At 47.0% G+C, this 12,324-nt stretch overlaps 1 protein-coding gene across 1 annotated transcript in view; it reads left to right on the plus strand.

Annotated features, from left to right (window-relative positions):
* The window catches only part of ENDOU (endonuclease, poly(U) specific), a 69,020-nt gene that overhangs the window by 23,028 nt on the left and 33,668 nt on the right, over positions 1-12,324 (plus strand). The window lies entirely within an intron of this gene.

Here is a 12,324-nt window from a genome sequence, read left to right on the forward strand (position 1 = left end):
ACTGAGTGTCCTATACTCCTAGTACAGTAAGAGTAAGTAGTAACAGTAAGTAGAACTAACTAATTACGATAATCAATCAGCGATCAGAAGGAAATAGAGTGTGTGTTGTGTGTGTACACTCAGACAGTGAGTGCAGTGCGCACACGCAGGAGCTAGTAGCCTATATGAACAGTGACAGTGAGTGTCCCTACGGGTACAGTAAGAGTAAGTAGTAAGTAAGTACAACTAACTAACAATAATCTATCAGTAATCAGAAGGAAATAGAGTGTGTGTACACACAGACAGTGAGTGAGTGCACACACGCAGGAGCTAGCTAGTAGCCTATAAACAGTGACAGTCAGTGAGTGTCCTACTCCTAGTACAGTATAACTACAATACTATTAGTAAAGGACAGCAGAAATACTGGTATAGATGAGAGAAATAAACAGAGGACAGCTGCCCACAGAGGCAAGGCCCCCCTGAGGCCTAAACCTGTAAGCTTGCAGCAGCTGCCTGTCTCTAATGTAACACACAAGCTACTAACTAAAATACAATGTCTATCTAACTAACAACAATATAGGTGTATATGGCAGGTGTAGGTGAGCAAAAACGCTAGGTAAATGATCACAATAGAGCACTTGCTAAGCCAAAGCACAAAGGAGCAACTCTCTCTCTGTACAAGTCTCAGGCAAGCATGGAGAAACGGAACATGGCGGCCGCTATTTATAGGGTAGGGGCTGGCCAGGGTCCCCCTCTGTGATTGGCTGCCGTCAGAGGGCCTGGGAGCCCTCTGATTGGCTCTAAGGACATCAATCTGGGCTATGACGCTATTCGAGCTCGGTACCGAGCTCGAATAGCGCCGAGTTGCTCGAATAGCTCGAATAGTGAATGGGCTATTCGAGTGTACTCGGATAGCCCATTCGAATAGCTCCAGCTATTCGGAGCTCGAATACCGAGCTCGAATAGCTGAAAAAGAGCTCGAATATTCGAGCTACTCGAATATTCGAGCTCTGCTGAGCACCACTGCTTACGCCTTCATCAGATCATCTGATGGATCATCGTAATGCGACTGCAAAAGAGACAGAAAAGAGGAGGGAACATGCGGCCATCATCTAAGATCTGACACCACACCATTGAATGTAGCAAGCGCCTCTGTGACTGAATGTATTTGACAAGTGGAGGGGCTTAGAGCGATGGTGTGGGACAGTGGGAGAGCATTACTACTCTAGTTTGGTACTACTGTGCATTTCGGGAGGTGGGGGGGGGGGGGGGGTAAGGTCCCATATCACTGCAGGGCAAGAGGGTTGGGGGGGGGGGTCCCCACCACTTGTTGGTACTATTGTGCATTTTGGGGGAGGGGGCTTTTTTGAATTTGAGCACCCTTCACTTAAGGACCATCTGCACAGCCCTGGTAAGGAGATTTTTGGGCAAGACTCACTAACACTGCTACTGCCTACTGAGTGTGCTTTGGAATAATTATAATTATTCTTCAAAGTGTTGGTACCCAACAGAATAAGATGCATGAAACTTCCTACAGACAAACTGCACTGTGGCCATCCGAGAAATGTATGTTTATTTATGTATTTATCTTTTATTGTTGCCCCAGCAGAATTTTGAATAACCACTTTTGCCCGGGCTTGCGACAGTCCTCGCCAGAGCTGGGACAAGGTCCTCCAGCACCCGAGGCTGAGACACCAAAGTGCGCCCCTCCATCCCTCCATCCCTCCCACTCCAGCCATCACACACTGATTGCTATTAGACTAAGAGGCACCCCAGGGCCCCCAACACCTTAATCTCTAGTTATCTGCCTTGCAGTCAATGCCATGTATCCCCTTTTATTATTTCTCTCTGCTTCAAACACAATAGGGGAATGATGGCTGAGTGAGTTGTGCGCCCCCTCCTACACTGCGCCGTGCGGCTGGAGCCTCTCACGCCTCGGCCCGCCAGCCCTGGTCCTCGCAAATCCCACTCATGGTGAGATAGTTAACCCCAGATTGGGATGAACCAAAGGGAGGTCCTCCAACAGAGGTGTAGCAGTAAACACACTGGCAGATAAGGGGGCTAAAAAATAAAAAAAATAATAAAAAAAAAACATTTAAAAAAGAGAATTAGTAGTTGGTTTACCTCTCCTGTAGAGCCTAATAGTTGAGTAATGGAAAACCAAATAATTATTGCACAAAGTAAACAGGATCAGACAATGGGCCTGATTCACAAAGCGGTGCTAACAGTTAGCACGCTGGTAAAAAGCCCTTTATCACGCCTAAACTCAGTTTAGGCATGATAAGTTTAGGTGTGATAAGTTTAGGTGTGATAAGTTTAGGAGTGATAAATTTAAGCACCAACTGGGTTAGCACCGCAGTGCACAGCTGATCAAAAGTTTTGCGCTAGAAAATGCACAGGACAAAATTCAAACTCCTCACACGACCCAAATCAGAGAGGTGGCATGGGTCTACCGGACATTAAAACATATTACTACACCTCTCTCCTAACCCATGTTCTTAATTGGTTCCAAGATAGAAACAGCAAGCAATGGGTCATTCTGGAGTCAGTCACATCCAAACTAGATCCCAGAGCATTGCTTTGGATACCATCAGACATGAAACCAGGGCCTGCAGACATTGCATTCTGGTCCCAAATCGTTTTAAGAAAATGGGGTAATGTCAGAGAACGTCTCAAACTATCTACCCTTTATAGCCCACTTACTCCTCTCCTTGACAACCCCAACCATCCTTTCTGGGATGGGACAGGGACTTCTGGCCCCAAGTGAGGCATATTGTTGCCTCTAACAGGCTTATACCACAAGATAACATAGGCAATCCTCAAAACCCTCCTACAGTAAATTGGCTAATGTGGTCCCAGCTTTCTTGGTTCTATACATTTCTGATGTCTAAAACTAGCATTCACAGAAATCTAACTCCATTCGAACGAATGTGCACCACAACCTCCTCCCTAAATCACAAGGTCTCCCTAATCTATTCATTATTAGTGTGCACCAACAGCAAAAAAGACCTTATTCAGTTAACGGACACCTGGGATAGAGACCTAGGACAGGTTCTCCCAGCAGAAGATTGGGAAAAAATCTTTGAGTTAACACACAAATCTTCAGTCTCTCTAAACCATCAAGAGAGAAACTTTAAAATATTTGCCAGATGGTACCACGTACCATCACAGATGTCTAAATACAATCAAGACAGTTCGGACCAATGTTGGAGGTGTTCGCAATCTACGGAACCTATATTCATATTTGGTGGGAGTTCCCTAAAATACAAGAATTCTGGGTCAGGGTGTTTGAGGTCCACAAGCAACTGTATTGTACAGCTCTGCCCTTAAGAGCTTCAACAGCCCTTTTAACACTACTCCCTGGTAGAACTTCCAGTATCAAAAAATCAATAACTCCTATCCTACTTACCTCAGCGAGACTACTAATAGCCCGACACTGGAAATCAAGCTCAGTACCCACTATGGCGGAACTATTCAAAGAGATAAATGCAGTTATGCGATTGGAGGACCTCTTTACCCCGACCTCAGACAATGCTGAATCTTTCGTTGCTAAATGGGCTATATGGATAGATTTTAGGGACTCAGAGAAAGCTGTGGTAATTCTTCGCAGAGACCCAGCTCTCACAACACCCATCACCCTAGGAAACGGATCTGTATAAACATCATAAAATAGGCTTGACGAGGAGTTAGACATACTTCCTACACCTCCTGCCCCCCCTCCCCCCCCCCCCCCCTCCTTCTCTCACTTTTCTTTCCTTCCTTTATATCTATTTGTATACGTCTTACTAAGTCCATGTCACTCCTGAATGTTTCTCAATAACACCAAGTTCTGGTGTATTTCAAATCCTATGCTAATCTGGTACATATATGATATGTATTCCCTACTCTTTTTGTACTGAGTGGACTACCTTACCATTGTTATCATTTTCCTGACTTCGTTGTCCAGAAATTTTCGGAATAGACCAAAGCAGATAACCTGGCTCATAATTCCTCTTAATAATCTACAATTGAACTCTGCTCGGCAATCTGAACTATCATAATCTGTACAATATGTACCACAAACTTAACTACAGGACATAACTAATATCTGATACTATACACATAATATCTATGACATCTTACTTTGTATTTGACACAACCAAAGGTAGAGCTATCAATCAATTATTGATTCAATTGAGCTAAACAACATGTAGAACACAACTAAGGAAAGGAGCCCAATCAAAAAAGGCCATCACTTATCAATAAATGCTGAAAATCCTCTCAATGTATCAAATGTAGTTTATTGAAGACTGAATTACACATCACAAATTGATAAAAACAAATGATTAAAACCCCTGTCTAAATCCGAAGGTAATCGGAAATCCTCGCAGCAGCATGAAAAAAAGTGACTAGTGCTGAGTTGAATGCAATGCGGACCTATAATAGTGCAATTATTGAGTAAAGTGCTGAGTGCTGAAAGTGCAAAAATAGCAAAAAATATCAACTATAATGGAGTGGAACCCTGCAACATGTATAAAGATATGGGTAAATGGCATATATAGATACAAACAGTGAATTCAAACCGTGCAATAGATATAAACAAAATAATACCATAAATGCAAATAGGGTCCTAAACGCTAGTGCCCAGATGATATCAAGTGTAAAGAGCTTACCAAAAGCTTAGCTGCATCTGAGGAGACTGGGGGATATGATACTTTGTATATCTGTTCTTACTTAATCTTTCAATAAAAACTTATTTTGAAAAAAAAGTTTTGCGCTAGCAAAGTCTGGTGCACTTCGCATAGAGTTTAATGGCGCTGCTTTGCGTGCGGGACTTTGCATGCGATCTAAACGTATCTAAACTTATCATGCCTAAACTTATCACTCCTAAACTTATCATGCCTAAACTTATCACTCCTAAACTTATCACGCCTAAACTGGCTTTTCACCAGTGTGGCGCAATGGTTATCACGCCTAAAGTCTCTAACTGGGTTAGCACCGCTTTGTAAATCAAGCCCTACGTGTTTTGCAGACGTTACCCCCCTCCCCCATCAGGTCAGGTGTACCGAAAAGTGCAGTGTGGCTAAAATAGATTTGTGTCAAGCACCTAAATGAGTTGGAGGCACATGAGACAGAGCTCCTTTAACCAAACTGCACTGAGCTCAAAGCATCTTTACATTTCCTCCAGATTTCCATTGGTCTGTTAATAATAGACCAATGGGGAGCCTTGGAGGGAAATTTTAAAGATGCTAAGGCTCTAGCTATACTTAGCATAGCTAGAGCTGTGGCGAGGTGCGGCATGTGTGTTGGCAGGTGCGTGGAAATCTTCAATCAAGTTAACAGAGGATATTGGCATGGGACATTTCTGATGATATTGACGTGGGAACATTTTTTTAAAGGTAAGTATTCATGGTTAATTTAGAATATTAAAATACTTTTTTTTGCTGTTGTGTTTTCGTGTCATTTAACCCTTTTGTAGAAATGTGTATATACTCCTATACTCATTTCTCCTGGGGAGGGGGCTGGCATCTGGGGGTCCCCTTCTTAAAAAGGACTCCCAGATGCCACCATAAATTGGACAAGGGCTCTGGGGGAGAGGGGGAGCCCCCCCCCCATACCATGGACCATGCAGACTGGTATAGCTGACGGTGCGAAGCCTCCTGCGGCCAAGACTCCGCATTCTGGCTATCCCAGCCCACATGGGGGACAAGGGGTTAAAGAGGATCGGGAGGTCGGACCCCACATCATTTTATTTCCCACACTCTGAACATATAAAAAAATACATTTATATACATGTTAATACATTATCTGACCGCATTTAAAAATAAACTATTTTCCTCCAACTTTAACATCAATTTTCTCCAAAACTACTTATTGAAAAAAAAAATTATTCCTCTTGTACCCACTATCCTCCTTTTGTTTCTACGTATCACATACCGGGGCTTTGCTATTAACCGCTAAAATTGGCCATCATTAAACTTTAAAAATAACGATTAAAAAAGTATTTGCACGAAATTAGTGTTGGGCGAACAGTGTTCGCCACTGTTCGGGTTCTGCAGAACATCACCCTGTTCGGGTGATGTTCGAGTTCGGCCGAACACCTGACGGTGCTCGGCCAAACCGTTCGGCCATATGGCCGAACTAAGAGCGCATGGCCGAACGTTCCCCGAACGTTCGGCTAGCGCTGTGATTGGCCGAACGGGTCACGTGGTTCGGACCCGAACGCGCTCTGATTGGCCGAACGGTCACGTGGTTCGGGTAAATAAATACCCGAACCACGTCATATCTCCGCCATTTGTCTGTGGGTTTAGCTTTGGGTAGGCAGGCAGGGTAGTTCGCGCTCCAGCCACGCTAGCCAGGGTCCCCCCTGTCATTGTGTCACTGCTGGGAACAGTAGTACACCGCTTGCTCAGCCACACTATATAGCATTCTGTTTACTGCCACTCTGTGTACCTCGCTCAGCCACACTATATAGCATTCTGTTTACTGCCACTCTGTGTCTGCTGGGAATAGTAGTACACCGCTTGCTCAGCCACACTATATAGCATTCTGTTTACTGCCACTCTGTGTACCTCGCTCAGCCACACTATATAGCATTCTGTTTACTGCCACTCTGTGTCTGCTGGGAATAGTGGTACACCGCTCGCTCAGCCACACTATATAGCATTCTGTTCACTGTTCTGTGTCTGCTTGGAATAGTGGTACACCGCTCGCTCAGCCACACTATATAGCATTCTGTTTACTGTTCTGTGTCTGCTGGGAATAGTGGTACACCGCTCGCTCAGCCACACTATATAGCATTCTGTTTACTGTTCTGTGTCTGCTGGGAATAGTGGTACACCGCTCGCTCAGCCACACTATATAGCATTCTGTGCACTGTTCTGTGTCTGCTGGGAATAGTGGTACACCGCTCGCTCAGCCACACTATATAGCATTCTGTTCACTGTTCTGTGTCTGCTGGGAATAGTGGTACACCGCTCGCTCAGCCACACTATATAGCATTCTGTTTACTGTTCTGTGTCTGCTGGGAATAGTGGTACACCGCTCGCTCATCCACACTATATAGCATTCTGTTCACTGTTCTGTGTCTGCTGGGAATAGTGGTACACCGCCCGCTCAGCCACACTATATAGCATTCTGTTCACTGTTCTGTGTCTGCTGGGAATAGTGGTACACCGCCCGCTCAGCCACACTATATAGCATTCTGTTCACTGTTCTGTGTCTGCTGGGAATAGTGGTACACCGCTCGCTCAGCCACACTATATAGCATTCTGTTCACTGTTCTGTGTCTGCTGGGAACAGTAGTACACCGCTCGCTCAGCCAGAGTATATAGCATTGTGTTTACTGCCACTCTGTGTACACCGCTCAGCCAGACTATATACCATTGTTTACTGACACTCTGTGTACACCGCTCAGCCAGACTATATACCATTGTTTACTGACACTCTGTGTACACCGCTCAGCCAGACTATATACCATTGTTTACTGCCACTCTGATTCTGCTGGGAACAGTAGTACACCGCTCGCTCAGCCAGACTATATAGCATTGTGTTTACTGCCACTCTGTGTACACCGCTCAGCCAGACTATATACCATTGTTTACTGACACTCTGTGTACACCGCTCAGCCAGACTATATACCATTGTTTACTGAAACTCTGTGTACACCGCTCAGCCAGACTATATACCATTGTTTACTGCCACTCTGATTCTGCTGGGAACAGTAGTACACCGCTCGCTCAGCCAGACTATATACCATTGTTTACTGACACTATATAGCAGACTATATAGCATTGTGTGTACACCGCTCAGCCAGACTATATACCATTGTTTACTGACACTCTGTGTACACCGCTCAGCCAGACTATATACCATTGTTTACTGCCACTCTGATTCTGCTGGGAACAGTAGTACACCGCTCGCTCAGCCAGACTATATACCATTGTTTACTGACACTCTGTGTACACCGCTCAGCCAGACTATATACCATTGTTTACTGCCACTCTGATTCTGCTGGGAACAGTAGTACACCGCTCGCTCAGCCAGACTATATACCATTGTTTACTGACACTATATAGCAGACTATATAGCATTGTGTGTACACCGCTCAGCCAGACTATATACCATTGTTTACTGACACTCTGTGTACACCGCTCAGCCAGACTATATACCATTGTTTACTGCCACTCTGATTCTGCTGGGAACAGTAGTACACCGCTCGCTCAGCCAGACTATATACCATTGTTTACTGACACTATATAGCAGACTATATAGCATTGTGTGTACACCGCTCAGCCAGACTATATACCATTGTTTACTGCCACTCTGATTCTGCTGGGAACAGTAGTACACCGCTCGCTCAGCCAGACTATATACCATTGTTTACTGACACTCTGTGTACACCGCTCAGCCAGACTATATACCATTGTTTACTGCCACTCTGATTCTGCTGGGAACAGTAGTACACCGCTCGCTCAGCCAGACTATATAGCATTGTGTTTACTGCCACTCTGTGTACACCGCTCAGCCACACTATATAGCATTGCGTACTCTGCCAGTCAGTGTGTATATTGCTGGGATCAGTAATACTCCACTCACCGTCAACCACTATATGAGCTCAACATGAGTTCCCCAGAGACCTCCGCTGTGAGCAGCACTCCCAACAACAGCAACAGCCAACGCCCCACGCAAGCTATAACATCCACCCCAGCAGCCAGTGGTCAGCAGCAGCCCTCCCCGGAGGAGAACGTTGTGTCCATCAGTCCGTCGCCAGAGCGATTAATGAGGGCTGCCATTGAGGAGATGATGGGGCCTGATGTGGAGGAGGAGGTCTGGCTCAGGCCAGCATCCCAAGTTAATGTTGAGGACGATGAGGGGTCTGTGTCTGGGGATGTTGGGGTGGCAGAGGTGGTGGGTGGGTCAGACTCAGGAGAAGAGTTGTATGATGAGGATGATGATCGGGACCATCTGTATGTGCCTCAGAGTCCGACCCCGGAAAACATGTTGTATCGTGTGTTTAGGTACTAAAATCTGCGTTCCCTCCCAGTAGTGTTGGGCGAACAGTGTTTGCCACTGTTCGGGTTCTGCAGAACATCACCCTGTTCGGGGTGACTATATAGCAGACTATATAGCATTGTGTTTAATGCCACTCTGTGTACACGGCTCAGCCACACTATATAGCATTGTGTTTACTTCCACTCTGTGTCTGCTGGGAACAGTAGTACACCGCTCACCCGCCACTGTATAGCATTGTGCTCTGTGTCACTGCTGACAATAGTGGTACACCGCTCACCCACCACTGTATAGCATTTCTGTACTGCCACTGTACTGCTGCCAGTCAGCGTGTACTTTAAGGATAAGTGAAATGAGGAAGAAATCCGGTGAAAGAGGGAGGGGCAAGGGAAGAGGTGTTTCCCCTGACGGTTCACGTACAGGCCACAGGGGAGCACCCAAGAAAACCCACTCAATACTGCCCATGTTGTCCAGGACAACAACCCTCACAGATCCAAAAGAACAGGACCAGATAATTACTTGGATGACCTCTCAAGCGTCCAGCAGTGGGTTAAGCAGCACCAGCACATCACGCACGAGGTCCGAGTCCTCAGCCAGTTAAAGTCTGGGCTTTCTTTGAAGACTGCACTGAGGATGTTACCATGGCGATTTGCAAGGTGTGCAAGACCCGCCTGAGCAGGGGGAAAAGTATTAACAACCTCTCCACCACCAGCATGAGCCGCCACATTCTATCCAAACATCCCACTCTGTGGGCAAACGCGGCAGGACAGGGTACCACCAGCAACACTGCCTCCCTTGGGTTCACCAGACTCACCACCAGACCCGCCTCAGCAGCAGCAGTAGCCCAGCCATTGCGTGGTTCACAACATTCACAAACATCAGACGATGCTGACACTGTCACTTTCCGGACTAGTGCTCTTGAGGTCTCCCAGTGTTCATCAAACACAACAACCAACAGCCCTTCGGTGTGCAGCGCTACGGTTGAGTTGTCTGTCTCTGAGATGTTTGAGCACAAGAGGAAATTGCCAGCAAATGACCCCCGGGCCGTGGCAGTAACAGCCAGCCAGCATAGCCAAGCTTCTGGCCTGCGAAATGCTGCCATATCGAGTGGTGGAGACAAACAGCTTCAAGGGCATGATGTCAGTGGCCATCCCACGTTACGTTGTTCCCAGCCGCTACCACTTTGCGCGCTCTGCAGTGCCTGAGTTGCATGAGCACGTGGTCAGCTAAATAACCCGAAGCTTGAAGAATGCCGTTGCCTGCAAGGTTCACCTCACCACTGACACCTGGACGAGTGCGTTCGGCCAGGGTCGATACATCTCCCTTACCGCGCACTGGGTGAACCTTGTGGAGCCTGGCAGCGATTCCTCACCTGCTACGGCGCGGGTGTTGCCCACGCCGCAAACAGCTGGATAACAACAGCAGCACCTACCTCTCTGACTCCTTCTCCTCCAACGCATCTCAAAGCTGTACCTCATCCGGAAATGCTAACCCAGCACCAGCAGCAGTAGGATCGTGGAAGCAGTGCAGCACAGCTGTTGGCATGCGTCAGCAAGCGTTGCTGAAGCTGATCTGCCTTGGGGATAAGCAGCACACAGGGGAGGAAATTTGGAGGGGAATAAAGGAACAGACGGATTTGTGGCTGGCACCGCTGGACCTGAAACCGGGCATGAAGCTAGACACCTGGCACGAACTGGCAATGTACGCAATAGAGGTGCTGGCTTGCCCGGCAGCCAGCGTTATGTCGGAACGCTGTTTCAGTGCTGCCGGAGGCATCATCACAGATCGGCGTATCCGCCTCTCCACAGAAAATGCAGACCGTCTGACTCAAATTAAAATGAATCAATCCTGGATTGGAAACGACTACGCAACACTCCTGGACCCCAACCAAGTAACATGACCGATGAACATCTGGGATGGTTTAGCGTTTCCGGTCCCTGTTTATTGAACCTCTCATCTGTATTACATTTATGACTGCATGGCGGCAAAAAGCATTGCTGCTATATCCGCACGCTTTTTGTCCTCATGCAAGGCCTGGGTTGTTGTGTCTCACAAAGCGTGGCCTTCTCCTCCTGCGCCTCCTCCTGTTCCATCACGTGTGCTGCTGCTGCTGCTGCTGCTGCTGGGTTACCGTTGCCGCGTGGTCCCTGTTTATGGAACCTCTTATCTTTATTACATTTATGACTACATGGCGGTACAAAGCATGCTATCCGCACGCTTTTTGTCCTCATGCAAGGCCTGGGTTGTTGTGTCTCACAAAGCGTGGCCTTCTCCTCCTGCGCCTCCTCCTGTTCCATCACGTGTGCTGCTGCTGCTGCTGCTGCTGGGTTAGCGTTGCCGGTCCCTGTTTATGGAACCTCTTATCTTTATTACATTTATGACTACATGGCGGTACAAAGCATGCTATCCGCACGCTTTTTGTCCTCATGCAAGGCCTGGGTTGTTGTGTCTCACAAAGCGTGGCCTTCTCCTCCTGCGCCTCCTCCTGTTCCATCACGTGTGCTGCTGCTGCTGCTGCTGCTGGGTTAGCGTTGCCGCGTGGTCCCTGTTTATTGAACCTCTTATCTTTATTACATTTATGACTACATGGCGGTACAAAGCATGCTCTCCGCACGCTTTTTGTCCTCATGCAAGGCCTGGGTTGTTGTGTCTCACAAAGCGTGGCCTTCTCCTCCTGCGCCTCCTCCTGTTCCATCACGTGTGCTGCTGCTGGGTTAGCGTTGCCGCGTGGTCCCTGTTTATTGAACCACTTATCTTTATTACATTTATGACTGCATGGTGGTACAAAGCATGCTATCCGCACGCTTCTTGTCCTCATGCAAGGCCTGGGTTGTTGTGTCTCAAAGCGTGGCCTTCTCCTCCTGCGCCACCCTCCTCCTGTTCCATCACGTGTGCTGCTGCTGGGTTAGCATTACCGGTCCCTTTTCCTGGAACCTCTTATATGTATTACATTTATGACTGCATGCCGACAAAAAGCATGTTACCTGTGCAAAGAAAACAGACATTTCCCGCATTTAAAAGACAGTTTTCCCTTTGAAACTTTAAAATCGATTTTCTCAAAAACTATAAGCTCTTTTTGCTAAATTTTTTTTTCCTCTTGTACCCACTCCCAAGGTGCACATACCCTGTAAATTTGGGGTATGTAGCATGTAAGGAGGCTTTACAAAGCACAAAAGTTCGGGTCCCCATTGACTTCCATTATGTTCGGAGTTCGGGTCGAACACCCGAACATCGCGGACATGTTCGGCCTGTTCGGCCCGAACCCGAACATCTAGATGTTCGCCCAACACTACACGAAATACGTATTTTTTTGCGACTATTCTGCAGTTGATTCTCCTCCGCCATGCCACTGTC

Source organism: Hyperolius riggenbachi, chromosome 2 (assembly GCF_040937935.1).
Source record: "Hyperolius riggenbachi isolate aHypRig1 chromosome 2, aHypRig1.pri, whole genome shotgun sequence".
Lineage (NCBI taxonomy): Eukaryota > Metazoa > Chordata > Amphibia > Anura > Hyperoliidae > Hyperolius > Hyperolius riggenbachi.